The following is an 18,880-nucleotide window of genomic DNA, read 5'->3' as shown; positions in this document are numbered from 1 at the left end:
CAATAAAAATTACACTATTTCTACTGCTGCAAGAATTTGTACTATCTACAATACCCAGTACAGACATTTAATGTTTATATATTCAGCTGCAATCAGGAACTTCTATTAACATTGCTGGGTAGTCTGTTACTGATTCCAAATGAATTGGACAATTCACATTATATATGTTAAGTAGTATAATCTGATTACTTTTTGATTACTTTTGAATTAAATAACAATAATTATGTACCATATTGATGTAAAAATACAAAGAGAAAGAAATAAATTCCATTTGTTGCTTCTTAACAACACACAGTGCATTTTGAAGCAATGTTTTTTGTAATTCTTTTAAAAAAAAATTATAATTATAACCACCTGACTACTGGCAGATCTTTGTTTGAATTTTCGCTGGAACTGGAAGACTTTGTAAATATATGTAAAAGCATAGACTATTTTAGAAAATATAAAAGAAAAAAAACAATTAGGAACAATCAATAAATGATGAATTGTTTATTACTATTGTGTTAATGATATGTAATCGTATAAATGATAGAAAAGTAACTGTAGTATGATTATGACGCATAGATCATGGTACTCGGTTGAAGACTGGCACAGAACAGAAGAAATTGTTAAATAAAGCCTTTATTTTTATTTTCTTTATTAAAATTAAGGTTGAACCACTTGGTTGAATTAGGGTTGAATGCCACATGGGCTAATTTAACAATGTCCTTACTACAGTTCTGGGCCTTAAATGTGGTTGCTTTGAATGTCTCGGATTGCATCAAAAACATCTTAATTTGCGTTCTGAAGATGAACAAAGGTCTTATAGGTCTGGAACGACATGAGGGTAAGTAGAATTTTCGTTTTGGGGTGAACTAAACGTTGAAAATCTTTCTCAATGGCTTATTCCTGCATTAAACTAGGAAAGAAAAGAAGGTTAGAGAATTTGGTGTAACTATTGGTCCTAACGTGGAGCGAATGACTGCAGAGAAAATAACAGTAGCAGGTCCACAACACTTGTAGACCAATTGTGCTTATGCTGCTACTTAATCAAGGGACTGCAGCAGGTGGAAAATGACGGTGAGGTGGAGATTCGTGAGAGGTAAAGAGGGGAAAAGGGAAGCAGGAGAGCTTGTTTGAGAGTGAACTTCAGCAGGTTGACTCTGCAGGGAGAAATGTGCTTGCAATCATGGGAAATAAGACATGTACTGCACTAGCCGATGAGGGCCAGAACCAAGGGTGGATAATGATGGAGAAAAGACAAGCGCGTGTTATGCTGCAAGTGACTTTGGTGAGAGCCGAGCATACAGGGGAAAGAAATGCGAGCGTTTGTGCAACAAGCGCAAAGGAAGCAAATGACCAGAAAGAAAGTTTGGCCAATCCTGCATGAACCATCAGTGACGAATGCCAAAAGAGAGAGGAAGAAAATGACAGCGCCGTGCCAACTAAACAAATCTCTAACAGGTAGAAAACGAGATCTGATTGCTGTACCGAACCAGCAGTAGATAGAATAATAGATAACATTAACAGCTGAGCGGCTATTCCCTGAGTGAAATGACTTGTGCAGATTTGCTGATGCGCAGGAAAAAACTGCTTTGTAATGGAATAAACCAAATGTTGATTCGATTTGGTCTATAATGGGCACACAGGCTTGGATCCCAACTGAAAAGTTTCTGCTTGATTAGATGAGTGACCTTACAGATTGAGTTTTCAAGGGGCTGTACAGCATGATTTTTACAACAATATTGTTCAGGACTGATTGTCATAGAGATTAATATGGCTAAATATAAACCTGTTAAATACGAAATTATAAGACTTAAGGCTCAGAAAGGTTTTAAACAGTAGCTTCGGAAAATGATTTAATTAGAAACCATGTCAGAATATGAAGAGGAGGCGATATTAATTATTCCTGAGCAACCTGTTGTATTGGGTTAAAAATATCAGAGTTTCTCTGAAATTATTTCTGGAAGTTTTTTTTTAGAGAGGTTCGGGCGAGGTAATGGAAGTGAGAGAGTAAAAACAAGCTCATGCAGTTGTCAAATTATCTAGGATGGTATAAGATTGGATAGTTTTGCCGGGTCAAAAAAAGGTCAGCTTATTTCATGCCCCTCTTTTTAAACACAATGTGAGCTGTGGTGTCAGTATCTTGAAAGAGAATTTTACAGCGACTAAACCAGAAATGGCATGTATATGAAATCTATACTGCTCTATACCTGTTTCATACAGTGTGTGTGTGTGTGTGTGTGTGTGCATGAATGATCAAGCAGATGAGATACTCAAAAAAAGAAAGAGGGAGGGAAAATGAGAGAGCACATGCATTGTGGATACACTGTGGAGACGATGGACTGTGCAGCTGGAAATAGAGACAGGTTACAACCATAATGAGAATCATGCAGAGAGCCGTCTGTTCACAGGATGTGCACAGGCACTAAACAGGATATGCTTGTGAGAAATATTACATATTTTAGATAAACTATTATTAAACATTAAAAAATTTAGCAAGGAAATACATGAAACATCTGCATCCCCGTTTTAACGAATATCTGAAATGTTGTTAAATGTGTAACAAAATAGATTTTATTTGCTAAACCATTTAATTTATCCCTGTCACAAAAACATGGAAGCCATGGAAATTTTTTTATTTTTATGACAGATCATAGTTTTGGAGGCAGTGTGTAAATGTGACTGTCACAAAATTAGGTTGTACTGTATTTATTTTTTAACATGCAAATATTTCGGATGAGAAAATATTTTTTTTTCTAACTTTTTTTCCTTAAAATTAAAACTTTAAAAAATTAAAAAGGGAATAAAACTTTTTTTTTTCATGGCAGAGACAGGATTTCATACAAACCTGTTAACTCAGCATTTTACCTACTACAATCGTTAATAATAAAAACAATAACAACAAAAATAATAATAATGTTTGTTTCTAAACCCACACTGCAATGCACTTTTCTGGTGTAGTTATTATAATTTATTTTAAAATTATGAATTTTAATAGTTTAATCATTTTAATATGCTATTATTAAGTTAATAATAAAAAAAAAACCCAAAACAAACATTCAGTTTGGCTTAAGGTTCACAATCAACATTATCTGAAATTCTGAGGCACCATCTCTCACTGTCCGATTGCTGAAAAGGAAAAAGTTCAGCCTTGATTTTGTACACTGTTGATGGAAAGTGCCAGCAGTATGTGAAATGCATTTTGTGCCAGAACTTGGGCGGCCAGCAGTAAAGCACGGTGACGTATCTTATCTCTACCGTCATTTCTTAGTGCTCATATTGTAAAAACAGAATCAATTCGGCACACAAGTCTCGCCCTCATCCATAACTTAACCTCTCTCCCCATCTCACAGAAACAGGCTTACAAAAAATGAATTAAACTTTCTTCAGACAGCTTGAAAAGTGCTCTTGTGTTTGTGAATTCATAAATATAAATGGACAGGGATTCTCATGTGCAGGATGGTGGAAGAAACCTTGCTGTTGTGCACCGGTTGTCGCTCAAGTGTGTAATATCTTAAGTGAATGAGTGCCAGGGGAAATATAGACTTCTATGGAGAGTGAGAGCTGCTTGGGAGAACAAGTCAACACATTAGCCTTAATATTGATTACGGCACAAGGGCAAGATGACAATTTTACACAGAGTAGGCCAACCGAGAGGTCATCAGGGAATTTAACAGCTAAATAAGACTGGTAGGGACACTCAGCTCACTCAGAGACCTCCATATATTGGAAGCTATCTTTAGATACGTATTATATTTCTTTCAACAGAAATGCATTATATTGACCAAAAGTGACAGGAAAGACCTTTATATGTTAGTTTCAAATACTGTTCTTTGTAGTCATCAAAGAACCCTGACAAAATGTTTTATGGTTTCCACAAAAATATAAAGCAGCACCAACTTAAAAGAATTTAATGACTTCTGACTGAAGTAATGGCGCCTTAAAAAGCAGCTTTGCCACCCCAGGAATAAAATACTGTAATAATATTTCACAATATTACTTTTTTAACTGTAGTTTTGATCAAATAAATGCTGCTTTGGTGCGCATTAATGTCTGATTCATGGTAAATATTCATCTTAAAATTGTGCTAAATGACTTTGTAGCAAAAGTTCATGGCTCCTGCGAGTCTATGAGTTTGGTGGAAATTCCACTTTTCTTCTCTTTCTTTATCATCCATGATGGATTGGGCTGTTCTATGCTGCTTTGTGAACACTCAGCCCATATGGAATTTTAAATGCTCAAATATATGCACGGTTCTGCTGAATAATTAATCGAGACTCTAACGTGACTGATATAGGAAATATCTACTGATTTGCATAAAATATAAATCTTTAATCTTGAAAGACACAATGATTAATTGAAGACCCCTTGTTCATTGTGAATCATTATTTTAATAGTCACCCTATAATGCATAGCTATAATATAACCTCTACAAAAGCATATGGACACAATTAGGTATACTTTATAAAACTACTTTTCAATGAGCATAAAATTAATGATGATTTAGATTGCATGTGGGAACAAAATGTTCCCACAAGGTCCACAAGGACATTTGGTCATGCATGAAACCATCTACACTGTGGAGACCACTGGCTGGAAATAAAATTCGTTTATTGAAAATACTAAATTAAAAAAATAATAATAATAATAAAACTGCTTTTTAAGAAGATGTTGCATTTGAGATTATAGAAAATATCTGTCACTGTAATAAGTATATTATGCATTGCTTTGGATAAATGCTGAAAGTATGCTATTTACATTCTTGCTAAATATAACCATGAAAAGGCAATGTTTTATGTTTTAAAAAGCAAACTTGATGTGGAAAATCAGTTAAAATGATTAAAGACACACTAATTACATAATTCCTGAAATGAAAAGAACATTTTGTAAAAAAAAAAAAAAAAGAGAAAAGGAAAAAAAAATGGGATGTCCTACATATGTCTTTAAAGATTAAACTGACTTAGTCTTCTGTATGGTTGCATGTATGTGTTTATTTTTAAGTCTGATTCATTTAGGACCAATTATGAAGCCCCTCCACCCTTTTTACATTCCAGTAATCCCCGTTCTCTCACTGACAGAGTGTAATGTGTGCAATTCATGCTGTTGAGTGGAGACTTCAGACCACTACAAGAGCCACTTCTGTTTACTCTATACAAACTCAAAAGGCCTCTAATGAGACAAAGCCAGAGAGAAAACAAGACTGAGAGAGGAAGAAAGACAGACATGCACTCTGAATGCCAAACTATAGTAAGTGTCTAACTCCATCACTTGCTACGGTAATCGTTCTCCTCTCACAAAATACCAGTTCATTAACTTATTTTGTTCAGTCCTTCTACTTCTCTTGTTCTCACTCCAAATAACAGGCCACACATTTCTCAGTAAAAAGAATATTATCTAATCTATCTATCTATCTATCCATCCATCCATCCATCCATCCATCCATCCATCCATCAGTGTAAACAGTACTAAAATAACACTGGAAATGTAGTACATGTGGTACATGCAAATTTTTTTTCTGAGAGTTTGACAGTCTCTGGTCACTACATGCATTCATCGTATGGAAAATATGTCAAAAGTAGAGAACTGTGAGCATAACACTGATAGACTAGAAAGGTTTGTGCAATCTAATTCTAACCCATGTGTGACGATAACAAGTGTCTGCTGGTAAAACTGTCAGTACTATGATTATATAAGTTCTCAGCCAAGGTGTATGCTTAGAGGAGCTTTAGGACATTTCTGGCCTCCCAAGCAGCAGAAAAGAGGCCAGCACAACTTATGTGGCAGGGTATTCTGCTCCAGCTTGGTGTCACAGCTATGCTTTTTTTTTTAAAGAGTAATTTGCAGGATGTGCCACCAAAGTAATTCTCATCTCCCATCATATATCACTCTAGGCAGCCTGCAGCAGCCCGTGTGGCCCTGCACTGCATCAGCTAAGAGATGAGCTGCTTCTTACATTTACCCATAAGCTGTGGGTCTTAACAGAGTTCTCTTCTTGGCCTCTCCTAATGCAGAGATATGAGGACAGAATGACGTAGTCAATTCAATGTAGTACTTTCATTAGAAAGAGTGCTACAAAAACAGTTCCAGCACCAATCCACATCCGTTAGATGCTTAGAGTCTCTCTGCAGCTAAAACAAAGCATTTTTTTTGATGCATGTGATTTTGCACTAAAATTTGGCGACAACAAGGTATCTTAGGAGGCAGCATAATCATGCTGTCTTTTTGGATAAGCCTTTGTGTTTGGATACTGATTCCACTGGCAGTTTGCTAGGTTTTGTAACAGAGCAAAAGAAACCGGTTGGCATTTAAACATGGAAACAGCTGATGTAGAAAATATACAGCGCTCGTCTTGCATGAGAATATGCACGTATAATATACATTCATCTCCACATAGTCCAATAAACTTGACATCTTAAAATAAACAGGAATGTAAGTGTATGTTTTTGTATCTCTAAAACATTAACTGTTTTGCCACTATATCACTTGCTCATCAATGGATCCTCTACAGTGAATGGGTGCCGTCAGAATTAGCTCAAACCCCTGATAAAAACATCACAATAATCCACAGGTAATCAACATGAGCAAAAAGCTGTGTGTTAGAATGAATCATTAAAACATTTTGAACTTCAAGTCCTCTTTCCATAATATTGTTTTTTTCCAGTAAAAGTTCATCTCTGACTTTTTCATCTCAAGTCTAAATCAGAAGTTTTAGGATTTAAGTTTTATGGATGACTCTCTCTCTCTCTCTCTCTCTCTCTCTCTCTCTCTCTCTCTCTCTCTATATATATATATATATATATATATATATATATATATATATATATATATATATATATATATATATATATATATGTATATGTGGAAAACCAATAAATGGTATACATTCACAGTCTTCTCCACAGAGTCTAATAAACTCAACTTTTTAAAATAGACAGGAAATTGTTGAATGTAGGTGTGTGTGTGTGTGTGTGTGTGTGTACATTGGCTGGGTAGCCAGTGCTGGAGGAGGATGAGGCGAACAGACAAGGAGAAAAAGAACAGCTTAAAATGAAATTGCTCAAGGCGAGTATAAACACTGTCACACATCTTACACCATTTTAGATTCTACTCTATAGCAGTTAGCCAAGGTTTGATATTGAGAGACATTAGTTACCTGAAAAACTCTAGAGACATTTTCATCACCTAAAAATGGAAGAGGTTTCCCTTTCACACATGTCCTCAAAGAAGAACAGCAGGAAGTCAACATGAAAGAGGGGAAGAGATAAAGGACACATGTCGACACAGCAGAGAATGAACAATGTTGGCCTTTTAGGCTATAGGATTGTATACAGTAAGTCTATACAAAGTGAAGCTAGTCTTTTGTAACATAAAAAAAAATGATTATGAGAAGCATAGTGCCCATTCAACTTCATATTTAAGCCAATATTTGTAACTGTAAAGCATTAAAGAAATAGTTCACCCATCACATAACACGTGCACAAATCAGTCCTATGCAGTGAATGGGTGCCGTCAGAATAAGAATCCAAACAGCTGATAAAAACATCGAAATAATCCATGAGTAACAAACAAATCAATTAAGACATTTTTAACTTAAAAAAATAGCTCCTCTAACAAAGTCCTCTACCATTATATTGTTTTTTTTTTTTCGACTCGTGTGAATCAGGAGAAAAATATGCTCAGATCAAGCACCTTTTAGAAGAAGTTGATTTTGTGAAAGGACAACCAGGGATGGAATCGTTATTATGGATTATGGACTGGTGGATTTTGGAAACTGGATTGGCCAGAAGTGATGGTTTAAAGTTAAACGTTGTTATGGATTTGTTTTTCACAAAGAGCACAATTCCAGAGACTATATACAGACAGTGATTTTGTAACACTGCCAGGGCAACAGATGCGTAAAAATATTTATTAAACGGAGAGGCCATAAGTCCCCTGTTCACACTCAGCACAACAACAAACTTTTGTTTTGTATTCCTGTCAAAAAAGAGACAGCTCTGTTGCCAACAGAAGCAAGCACGGCCAAAAGACAGAAATAAAGCATTACCTTACCACACAGCATTGCCAAGAAGCCATTAAACTGAATGAAATTATGAGACAAGATCGGAAGATTATTCAAAGTGACAGTATTCTCTGAGCCCCATAAGATAAGTTTCAAGCAAGCTGAAGATAATTTTCAGAATAGTTTCCAGGGAGAATTCAAGCTCACACCCGACTTTTGGAAATGATCTTTTTTCATTCAAAAGCTTTGAGTGTGTGCAAGATTCCAATTACTAATTTCTTCACTCAAAAACGTCTCTCTGTGGTTTACAAGTCAGTATACCTCTGTGATTTGCTAATGCTCCAAATCTGGGAAAAATCTAGACGTCTATAAATGCGTTTATGGGAAGAAAGCATGGTGAATTCCCTTACAGTTATTCAAATATGACATGGGATGCTTGTCAACTATTAGTCCAGGGGCGTTGGCATGCGCGACTGTAACCTATTTGTTCTATAGCTTTTAATGAGCTTTGGTTTAGTAAATTTCCATTCTATTCTTCAATGGTAATTTATGCCTCATTTATGCTGGTTGACACAAGCACTTGCAGCTCTGAAAAATGTTGTTTTCACTTGAAGTGGAAGGTGTGAAATATCCATTTCAAGGGACCTATTTGCTCATAGCATATTATAATAAAATGAAAACAGCTATTAAAAAAGTAATACAAAAAGCTCTGAGGAAAAAAAAGCCATCTCTGTTCATATTATCTGTCTTCACTGCAACAGGACATATAATTATGGTCATGGCGTCGCAAACTATAAAATTCATGTTTTATTGTTCTTCTAACGCATCTAAAATGAGGCATTTTGATACATGTGCTATTAAAATGCACTAACCTGCACACATGCAATTATTCTTTTAAGTGCGTAGTTTGCTAGTCCCAAAGAAAAAGCAACATCTAAGGGGGAGTCTCATTAAAAAGAAGTTAAAAATGTTTTTTCTTCTTTGAAAATGAAAAACCCTGCAGTTTTTAACAAAACATTATATTTGCAACTCACAGTTACTTTTAGGACAATCGAATTGATATTTTACTCAAACTCCAGGTTTCTCACACCTCTTGAACCTTTCCAGAAAATTATTTGATGACTTATTATTATATATATTTGAAAAAAATATAGCCTTGCATTGGGTGATTTTATTATAAACTGTTCACTTTGATTTTTTATTATCTGTCTACTATTTGTTTACTGTTTGCTACTTTTATTTTTTATTTTCTTGCCTTCAACACAAATCTTTACTTGTTTATTTTATTGTTATTTATTATCATTATTAGTATAATTGTTTATCACTTTTTACATTAACAAACCTTTTTTTTAACTTTCTGGTCTGGCTTTCTCAAGTCAACTTCAAAGTTCTTGAGAAAGCCAGACCATTTTCTTGAAAAAAAAAAATATTTTTTTTGTTATTATCACAGACAGACAGTCAGTCAGTCAGGGCTGACTTTCTGTCCGTCTGTCTATATTTGAATAATACAAATTTTTTCCATTAATTTTTTTTTGCATGCTATAAAGAAAGAAAGAAAGAAAGAAAGAAAGAAAGAAAGACTGTGATAAACCCTGAATCCCTTTAAATCTGATCAATCCATAATCAAAGTGATTTATCTGCTTATTATTAAATTGGATTCATTACATTTGCGAAAAAACTAACAAAAAACCCCAGAACTATTTGATGATTCTCTCTGACATAGACCAGGCAGAAAGTGGTGGACTGTTTTGATACTATATCAAAGACCCTGATTGATCAAGAGAAAGAGAGAGAGGCATGATCAATGGAGGAGTCAGAGAAGACACTCACATAATCCATCTATCTTGACTTACACTGTATCCAAGCAACAGAGCATCCGTTTTAAAGAAGGTGAAGTCATTTTGGTAGGATTGGGGAATAGTAAAAGTGTGTTCCGGGGAGATCATGCTATTAGATCTGACCTTTCCTTTACGTGTATTACACATGTAACCTGCCAGCATGACTGATTTCTCATTCAGTCCCTGGAGGCAGCACAATGGGAACATGCCACTGTTGTTTACAGGTAAACGCATCAATAGACATCAATAAACTCTAATCTGTGAAACTGGTCGAAAAAAAACAATCAAGAGAAAAAAATGGACAAACTGCAATGAGAAGCTTTTACTACGGCTAAAGAACATCATTTGCTTTATATATTGTGTATTATAACTTATTAATGAATCAAATAGACAAAGGGTGTTTTGCAACATGGGACCAGACACTTTCTAAACAAGAGAAGACGCCACATTAGACTAAAAAAGCTAACGATTCATTATGATTCCGTTAATGGGGTGAGCAATTACACCAGAACAAACCTATATAACGTGCCTTCGTGGATTTGATAGAATCATAAAGGATGGAAGACTTTGTTTATCACGTTTTAAATAATTAGATGTGTGCTCACCTGAAAACACATTTAAAAGAAACATTATGGAGCCACTATAAAGTCACTTCAACGATGATAGATTAAAGACTCATCGCAATAAAGCAGTGATGATTTGCATATGAACAGATCTGTTTAAATCAAATGTTTTGTGAATGAAAAACATGCACTTCCCAAAGACGGTTATAATATTTAGACAGCCTTTCTGAAGATTCACAAATGTTCATACGTGGCACTTGACCTTTTTAAGTGAATCAATTAATAAACTGAATGAAACACTCACAACCTGCACAAAGGGTTTTCCAGAATTAATGTAAATAAATAATTCAAAGAATTATTCACAAGAAGTCTATAATAAAGCACATGAAATAAATTAAGTATTAATTTTCAGAACTCTTTTTTTCCTATGCTCTGTCAAAATAAAATGAAATTAAATAATAGATTTTGTATTGTTAAATATATTATAATTACATTTTATTTTATTTTTTTAAACGGGTCAGTGAATTAGTTGAATGAATCACACAAAGTAGTGCAACCTCGTGTTTCTAAACTAATCACTGAAAAAAATATCCCCGAGAAAGATTCAAAAGTTGTCTATAACAGACAAGCATCGGAAATAATTTAATCGAAGTTGTTGTGCTGTAATACGCAAAGCTGCTGTCTCAGTTGCCATTATGCTATTGCATTTAAAAATACAAAAACAAAAAACATTAAGTCATCATTTAAAAACATTTTTTAGCAATTAGTCCAAAAGAAATTCATCAACCGGAAATACTGGAGTGATTTTAAATAAATCTTAAAAACTTGTTCTGTGTTGGAGTCGGTATGTGGTGCTGGGCTGCTGTGGCCTGCTGGGATTAACATGAACAAAAGAAGGGGAAGCTTTCATCATGAGACTGCAGAGGAAGCAATCAAAACACACACACACACACACACACACACACACACACACAGAGAAAGACATAAGGAATGCTAGGGAAAAAGACGAAGGGGCTTAAACATCTTCCCTTCTCCGGTCCAAAAGGAGCTGGCACATGAGCTTAACCCCAGCAGCAGTCCGTGGACAGGACAAGGGCTTCCCTCACTCATAATGAGCTAAGCCTGTTTTAAAAAGGGATGGAGAGATTATGCCGGGCCCTAGAGGAGAAGGGGATCTAAGAGCGGGCTTGTGCGACTGTGTGAGGGGATAAGAGGGATCAAAGGCCCAGGGCAGGCCCTTGTAGGACCCGGGCCACCCCTCAGACCCCTGTAATGAACACTCATCAGAAAACTAATCTCCAGTGCCACCCCAGGCTCCTTAATTAGATTAGCACAGCATCATAAAAGGGAAAATACACTGGTCGTTAGGAGGAGTCCAGATATTTTGACTGATATCTTTGTGGTTAGCCTTTAAGAGAACCGAGACGTTTATTTTTTTAAAGGCCGCTATTAAATATTCTCTATAATATTGTAGTTTCAGTGTTAAATATTAATTCACAAAAACATATCATCTTGCATATCAACTCGTTTTGTAAAAAAATTAAATTATTTGAAATGAAATGTCATCTGATTTAAAAATTTTTTATCGCCATTCGTTTTCATTTCCTTTGCACCCTCCTCCAGACACAACACACACACACACGCGCACAAACACAACATAAAAGTAATGGTTTTATACTGTACAAACTGTATGTCTATTGCCCTACACTTTTTAGATTTTCAAAAAAAACCCGAAAAACAACATGAGCCATTAGCAGTGTCCTCATAAACCACATTCAAATTGTAATACCCCTGTAATACCAATGTCATCATCCCTATAAACCACAGTTGCCAACCCACACACACACACACACACACACACACATACATTAGTTGAGAATATCAAGATCCATGTCTTTTTAGGTTTTTATATCACTTTTCCATTCTGCACTATTACACTGCAGCTTCAACTCACATGTTCATTTAATTTTGCGCTTTTTGATACATGTGCTTCGCTGGTTCTCTGTCATCTTCAAATCCCTCAATTCTGAATAGGGAATAAAAATTTCTGAAGGAACATCATCACAAATCCAGCTGCAGAGGTGAAGCGCAATAGGTGGGTTGCCATGCATCAATTATCAAAAAGATTTGAGATTTGGCACCTTGACATTAGCAACATGAGACAGCTGGCTGTATATGAGTTTGGCCTGCAATTTTTGATCCAATTTTAGTCTAGAAAATGAAGCAGCTGATAGAGTTGGAAACAGGTGATATCAGGTGTGTCAGTTAGAAAAAATGGATACTTAACAGGAGAGCTAAAAACCTATATGATCAGTCTTTGGATTCATTTCATACATTTTTTAAGACATGAAAACATGAAAAAACATGCCCTATAACTGCAATGAGTTTTCAAAATATTTTAATGTAGAAATAAATTAGAAATGATTGATACTTAAAATGTACTTCACTTCCCCTGAATGTCCTAGCATGATTGAATACTTCTATTTAAAACAAATGTAGATGTAAATGAAAGGAAATACTATTACTACTACTACTAAAAACATTTTATTAAGTATTAAGCTTTATGAATTAAAAAAAAACACACACACACACACACACACACACACAATATTATACAAATATATATAAATAAAAATAATATAATATTTATTTTATTTTATTAAAAAACATCTATTCATATATTTATTTTTATTTATTCCAGCCTTCACGTGATCATTCAAAAATCATTCTAATGTGCTTATTTGGTGCTTAAAAAGTACATTAATTAATTAATTAAAAATAAATAAAAAAAATATGTATGTACACACATACACACACACTGTAAATTAGTTTTTGTTTTTTTTGCTGACTGTGTTGACAGTTTGTTAGATGGACTTTAGTTTTGAATCATTAACATTAAATGTAATAACGTAAAATAAACATTTTTTGTTTTGTATTTTGCTTCATCTCAGTACTCAACTATCAGTGTATCTCTCTCTACTTCTCTGGCTCTCTGCAAGTTATTTGTCCTCATTTTTTTTCCCACAATCCCTCTCAGCGCCCCCCTTACACTTGCACTTACAGTCACTGAGACGCCATAGTTTGTGATGTGCCAGAAGCAGCCACTGAAAAAACACTTCCTGTGGCACTCCACTGCTGCTGGAGAGCGTGTGAGAGGAAAAAGGGAACAGAGGTATATTAATACACATTTTGGGGGGACTCTGTCAAGCTAATGGTTTTCTTGGCACTGGCACATTTTGGCACGGAGGAGAGGAAACTAAGGAAAGTACCGCTCTCTTCTGACATGCTCTGAATATCAACACAAAAGACCCTGAAAAAAAACATCATTTTTCACCCGAGAGATGGAAAAATGGGAAGATATTGTACCGTACTGTAAGCAAAAACGTTAAACGCTTATCTGCGACAACAGAAGAGGAACATCTAGACGTCTATCACATGTACCGGCTCCGAATGCTGATTTTATACAAACAAAAATAAGAGAAGAACTGAGCACGTTCTATGATTAAATCTTGGCTTTTTTTTCTGCTAACATTATCACATAATGGAAGCAATTGCTGTGCATAGAATCTCTCGGTAAATTACAGGGACTTGAAAAACAGGAGCAAAAAACTTCCCACACGTTATTTCCTCTTCAGTTGTAATGGGCTGAGGCCAGAATCGCGAGGTAAGTCCTGGAAAAGCAGCATATGCAACATTTCACATGCTGATGATTATCTGTGAGGCAGATGCTAAAATGCAGAGATATTAGATATTATATAAATGATGTTTATTAATCATTCGTGGTAACCAAGTCCATTAGAAGCTGCAGACCTGTGCCAAACTATACCAGATTTTGGCAGAGACTGAGCGGCAGCCATTCACATTTAATGAACCAATTACTTTCATGCAGTGATTGTAGATCCTCGCTGAATACTGCTCATTCAATATAGAAGATCTGTTGCGTCCATACCGTGACTACTCTCATTTATCTCATGTTTGTCTCTCTGATAATTATGTGACATGATGGTAAATTTGCTAAATGGATGTGAACGTTTCAATTCTGTTTAGGTAATTATGATTATGTACATGTTGGCTGCCTCTCCACTAACTATTGTTGCCTTTGAACTGTAATATTGATACTTTCAAATCACACAACACTGTAATCTACACCGCTGTCGACAAAGACGAATACTATATCAACTTATTAAATAAAGGATTTGTTTGTGAAATATTGATTTATCATACTATTCTTTAGAAAATATCCTACGACAACATGAAAAACGTTTGGGGTCATTAACATGTTTTAATTATGTATGTTTAAATACGAAAACTTTTAATAACCTAAAATCAAATCTGTATAGTTTTGTTTTAACTATCCATGAAATGTTTAATGAACATTATTAAATTAAAAAAAAAAAAAAAAAAAAAAAAAAATATATATATATATATATATATATATATATATATATATATATATATATATATATATATATAATATGGATAATAAATATTAGTTAAAAATTATAATAAAAAAAAAAAAAAAGTCAAATAAAAAAAAATGCTTGGCATCATTCTGGCTTTAAATGCTAACATTTAACTAAAGCACACGAAAGTTAAATTTAAATAATTTAAATAACATCAAATTACAGCTAAAGAAACAAATTCACAAATTATAGAAATTAAAATAAAAATGTAGAAATATACAAATAAAAACAAAAGTTTAATAATAAATGTATATATAACACTAAAGTATTACTGCCTTAAGTTCATTTTCAGATCAATTTGTAGATAAAACCTAGTCACAGTTTTTAAAAAACAGACATGATGAGATATATGAAAGCTATTTTGAAATTTAGTGGTTATTATACAAATATATTTATTGAATCAGTACTGTTCAGTCAGAATCCAGTATTCCAGAAACCCACATAAAACATAAGTAGAACATAAATACGTCGTCACAGAACTTTCTATATCTGAAATTAATGGAGCATGAATGTTACTCTCTATTTCTCTATTTCTTTTTCAGCGTTCAGCTTCACGAGACACTTGTAGGTGCCCTCAAAAGTTCCACCTGTTTCAGTTCTTCCCTATCAGTACTTCTCCTTGGTTTCTTTTACTATTTATATTCCCTGATAGCCCATCATAGCTCTGATGGATCACCCCCTTTACAATACATACAGTGACCTACTGACCCTGTCCCACAACGCTTTTAACATTCAAATGTCAAGGAGGAACTCGGAGGAGGAGAACAAGCAGATGCAGAGAGCTGGAGGACAGAGATGCAAAACGAAAAAGATGGCAGAGAAAGAGAAAGAGAATCCATCATTTAAGCAACGGATTGAAGGCACGGCTGAACTCTGGGTCTCCTGACACTGAAAAAGGGCTCACGAGTGATTATGATGACAAATGACCTCTGCAGTCTATTACTCATGAGCAAAGTAAAACCAGCAGAATCACAGCCACAGAACCCCTGTGCAAATACAGAAAAAAGTACGTAAAATATCATTAATATGCAGTTCTACTCCTTAGTTTACATGTTCTTTGCAGAACCTTTAGGACTTTTCTCTTTATAAAGTACAATAATATAATTACAATACAAAGTTGTTGCTTACGTGGTATATGTGCGTGTAGTGTGTATATTTATTACATCTAAATAAATGTACACACACATACAGCATTATTTTTAAAATATGCACGTGTATTTACATGTATATATTCATATTAATATAATTTATATTATATTATAAATATATCAAAGATATACAAAAAATAGCTAAAACTTATTCTGGTAAGAGTTAAGTCATAATTATTAAATAAACAAATGCTAAACAGAACATTTTTGGTCAAAAAGAACAAAACAAATAACAAATAACAAAACTGACTCTAACTGGGTTCCTTGTAAATTAGCATCACTGTTTGCATCGCTTAGACATATATACATTAAAATATGGATTTTCAAAGCATCATTAGAAAACCGGTAGAGTTCCAGGCCCAAAAAATACAAGACATGGCACATTAATCACAAAAACAGTGATATTGTTTGATGCATCAATAAGAACTAAGGATAATGCCACAATGCATCACCGAAATAAGAAATGCCCACTTTATTGGACAGCTGCCACAAAAAACATACCAGTTTTGAGTCAGCATTTCAATGAACTGGTCAACAACAGCAAAAGGTACATCCTGTGCTTGCATTTAGAAGCCACTTATCCAAAAGCACTAAACCTGGGCCCCCAAAAGCATTAGGAGCTGCCTGGTCACTTTTTAGTGAGACACAAAATATGTACCAACACGTACATAACACTGCAGTTTCCAAATGAAATAAACAGTAAAACTCTTATATTTCTTTTCACGCAAAATTTACAGGGTTTGAATTAAAGTGTAATTTCAGCAAAATTACTTGAAGAATATCATGTTATGACAACATTTATATTCAGTTTCATATCTATGGCTTTTTAATAGATGGTAATTTTTTGGGACCTCATGGAACATTGAGACATACTTGAGAGGCAAGTATCTCCAGTGTAACCACGATTCGACAAAACAGTTCAAATCTGTGTAAAAGGAAGTTGAAATGGCACGGTTGCATCAACAAATTCCAATCAATTTTGCATCTGTTAACACTATCGGGTAGGTTTAGGGTCGCATTTGGTGTAAGGCATATTTCCAACAGGATACAGCATTAACCTTTAGCAAAAGTGCACGGATATTTCAATTCTGAACCATCGCAGTACATACATATGTCAGCGTTATAAAATGTGCCAGGGTTCATGTACTTAACCTGTGTTTCAGTGCCACTCAGCGGACATTTCTCTTTGAAACTGTGGTGAAACGTGTAATAACGCAAATAAAAATGATGAGGTACACACTGGGTACATATTGGTGAGGTACATATAAGGTACATATTTTTATGAGGCCAGGTTGATTAAGAGTCTGGTTTACACCGGAAGAAAGTGAAAGTACACCTTCAACACAATGTCCTTTGGCAGCTGTCATAACATAATGAGAAATCCATAACGGCATGTGCCGCCATCTCATGGGAGTCATTAGGCCAGATGACTGCGCTCAGTGAATTTATTGCAATATATAAGACCATTTAACCAGGCGTTGTGCACATCTTACGGCGCAAATATCCATCGAGATATTCCAATGCAGTAAGGATACACCTAATTACCAATTCAAAAGCGGTATCCCCATCTTTTAAACTCACGTCCCGTTGTTTAAACAGATTTCTGTGGAAGAACTAACACCGAACGCCTAGTGAAGTTTGCAACAGTACGAGCTGTTGACTATCCAAGCCTTTTGTTCCCGGTGTCACCTCATTGCCTCCGTAAAACAAATTTACAGTGTCAATAAAAAGAGTTCTAATCATTCCCAAAGCATTTCTATTTACAGCGCTCAGGGTCCCATGGCAAGCGCATTTTTCTTCTGTAATTGACTCCAGCGCAGCCTAAAAAGCCTTTTCCATTTATTTCTCTAGAAAAGACAAACACATTTTGTGTGAAATGCTCCAGTAAGTCATACGGGATAGGACAGCATTTTCCCAGGCTGATGTGAGGATGCCCGAAGCCATCTGTATTCAAGCACGTAACCTACAGTAAGGATCTTCTGCTCTCCAGCTTGATAAGTTATCTGTAGATGGCCTCTCTTAAAAGCAAAGCAACTTTAATCAGTACCCAGTGCCTGGAGTGTTTCGAGGGCAGAGAATCACTAATGGGTTTAACACAGGCAAGACAGAATATGAAAAGACGTGGAAGGTCTTTAGAAGTTTATTCTGGAGAACATGACAACTTGGAGAGGTTAGCACTCATTGAGATGTGTGTGCATGTGTGCCCATAGTGAATGCAAATAGGACACAGTGACAGGTGTTTCCTGAGGTGGATAAAATGTCACCAGGTGTCCTTCAGTTCCAGCCTTCCTCTTAGTTGTCTTATTATTCAGAACTTTAAATACTTGAAAACCTGAAAAAAAGGTTTATAGTATATCAGTGAAACAATGACTAAAATTTATTTTAATTTGTGCTCTATGGAATAATGAATGTCATGTTTAACTAGAAACTAGCAAAGCATGATTTTGTTTTTCTTTTATACCCCTCAAAAGTAGACAGCTTAAATATTGTAATTGTCAATTTTGTCTACTTGCACAAGTCAGTTGAGCAGGTTATTGTTACACACAGTTCAGCTTGACTAGTGTAGCAATGTTGGGCAGAGAGGAAAAGCTAGCGTGAAGTCCCCAGAACATACCACATAGTAGTAATCAGGACGTAAGTGGCAATTTAACCTAGTCACCAGCCAAATCAGCTGAGACCTTATTTGCTCTGCTAAAATGAGGAAAACGTCTGTCAGCAAATTAAATACTAGAATTATTTAAATTCTAATATTGCTAATCATACTAAAAACTTTTTGTCCTTCACAAAGAAAACACCTCTGGGTGTTTAAGGACTTCAGTGAACTGATGACAGGCTGGGATTAGCATTGTGCCAAATCCCCTCACAATTGTCTTTGCGCTAAAGTCCT

The 18,880-nt window shown here is 35.0% G+C and overlaps 2 long non-coding RNA genes across 2 annotated transcripts in view; one reads left to right on the top strand and one right to left on the bottom strand.

The window, feature by feature from the left end:
* Positions 1 to 18,880, bottom strand: part of LOC122323089 — a 140,576-nt gene that overhangs the window by 20,666 nt on the left and 101,030 nt on the right. The window lies entirely within an intron of this gene.
* LOC122323088 lies at positions 13,540 to 18,041 on the top strand. Its single transcript, XR_006246943.1, has 3 exons — positions 13,540 to 14,046; positions 15,388 to 15,851; positions 17,845 to 18,041. It is a non-coding gene; the product is annotated as an uncharacterized LOC122323088 (long non-coding RNA).

This window comes from Puntigrus tetrazona, chromosome 18, assembly GCF_018831695.1.
Source record: "Puntigrus tetrazona isolate hp1 chromosome 18, ASM1883169v1, whole genome shotgun sequence".
Lineage (NCBI taxonomy): Eukaryota > Metazoa > Chordata > Actinopteri > Cypriniformes > Cyprinidae > Puntigrus > Puntigrus tetrazona.
Note: the sequence above shows the minus strand (reverse complement) of the source record. Positions and strands in the feature narration are given on the sequence as shown.